The sequence below is a fragment of the Carlito syrichta genome, unplaced genomic scaffold, assembly GCF_000164805.1.
Source record: "Carlito syrichta isolate Samal-C Ts95f unplaced genomic scaffold, Tarsius_syrichta-2.0.1 Scaffold289289, whole genome shotgun sequence".
In the NCBI taxonomy this organism is placed as follows: domain Eukaryota; kingdom Metazoa; phylum Chordata; class Mammalia; order Primates; family Tarsiidae; genus Carlito; species Carlito syrichta.
The window spans coordinates 584,074-585,232 of NW_007233385.1; the positions used below are offsets into that span (position 1 = coordinate 584,074).

The following is a 1,159-nucleotide window of genomic DNA, read 5'->3' on the forward strand; positions in this document are numbered from 1 at the left end:
CACGAAGCGGGTGATCGAGCCCTCGCCGCAGCCCCCGCCCGCCCCGCCTGTCCGCCTGTTTTGCTCTTGGCTCTAGCATCGGCCCTCCCCCACCCCGGGGACCAGAGCAGCTGCCCGCACCCGGCCGCCCTGTGCGCGCTCTCTGCGGGCCCCAGCTCTGCAGCCGCGCCCCCTCCCAGATGCCCCCATCCGCATCCCCACCCTTCTCTCCATACCTCCCCTCCCCCACAGGCTCGGGTGCACCCCAACCGAATCCCCGCTGGGTGGCTCCTCTCCAGGGGAGGGGTAGAGCGGGGGAGGGGCGGGTGTCTCCAGATCCCGCCGGCGTGCGCGTCCACCCTCTGGCGCCCCCGGCCCACCCAAGCCGAAGGTCCTGCTGCAGCAGGGGCCACAACGAATAGAACTATCCCAGCTGCGCATGAAGGGCGGACGCCCCTGAGTTCGCCCCATTGTTCTTTGCGGGGATGGAGGGGAGTCGGGGGAAGGGAAGGAGCCTCGCGGTGCCCGCGCTTTGGGCGGCGACAAGGACGCGGGCTCCTGACCCAAGCTCCCCTTCCCCGGGTGGGGGGGTGCGGATGCTGGGCTCCTGGTGCAAGTGCCGGATGAGGAGCGCGACGGCGGGTGACCCGGAGGGAGGCGACCTTACCTCTCCGGCGTCACTGGCGGTGGCCCCGCATGGGCACTGGCATGGGCGCGGGCTCCCGAGCCCGGAGCTGTGCTGCTCGCCGGCTGCGCTCTGCGCTATGACGGCGACGCCGCGTGACGGGCTGCGCGCCCCCGGCCCGGCCCGCCCCGCGCCCCTCCCGCCGCGCTGGTTGGCTGCGCCCGGCGCCCGAGCCCCAGTCGCCAGCTGGTTTGTCGCGCGGGGAGAGGGACGGGCGTCGCAGCAGCCGCGAGGATGGGGTTGGGGCCGGAGGGGGCTGGGGCCAGGCTGTGACGTCACCGCTGACACCGCGACGGGCTCCGCGGAGGAGTGGGGGCCGGACCCCGGGCTCGGACGCCAAGTCCCCTACCCGTCGTAATCCCGGCGCGCGCTACCCACCCCGCAGGGGAGAGAGACCTGGCGGCGCTCAGTCCCTAAGCCCCCACTCAACTGAATTTGCAGGGTACCCCGCTCCAGGCTCTCCCTCACCTTGGCCCCTTTCAAGAGAAATCATAA

At 72.6% G+C, this 1,159-nt stretch overlaps 1 protein-coding gene across 8 annotated transcripts in view; it reads right to left on the minus strand.

The window, feature by feature from the left end:
* The window catches only part of KIF1A (kinesin family member 1A), a 105,906-nt gene extending 105,145 nt beyond the window's left edge, over nucleotides 1-761 (minus strand). For all 8 annotated transcript variants that reach the window (XM_008054245.2, XM_008054244.2, XM_021710512.1 and 5 more), the window contains exon 1: nucleotides 647-761. The gene's annotated coding sequence lies outside the window, so the exon portion shown is untranslated. The remainder of the gene's footprint in view (nucleotides 1-646) is intronic.
* Nucleotides 762-1,159: the final 398 nt, after the last annotated feature.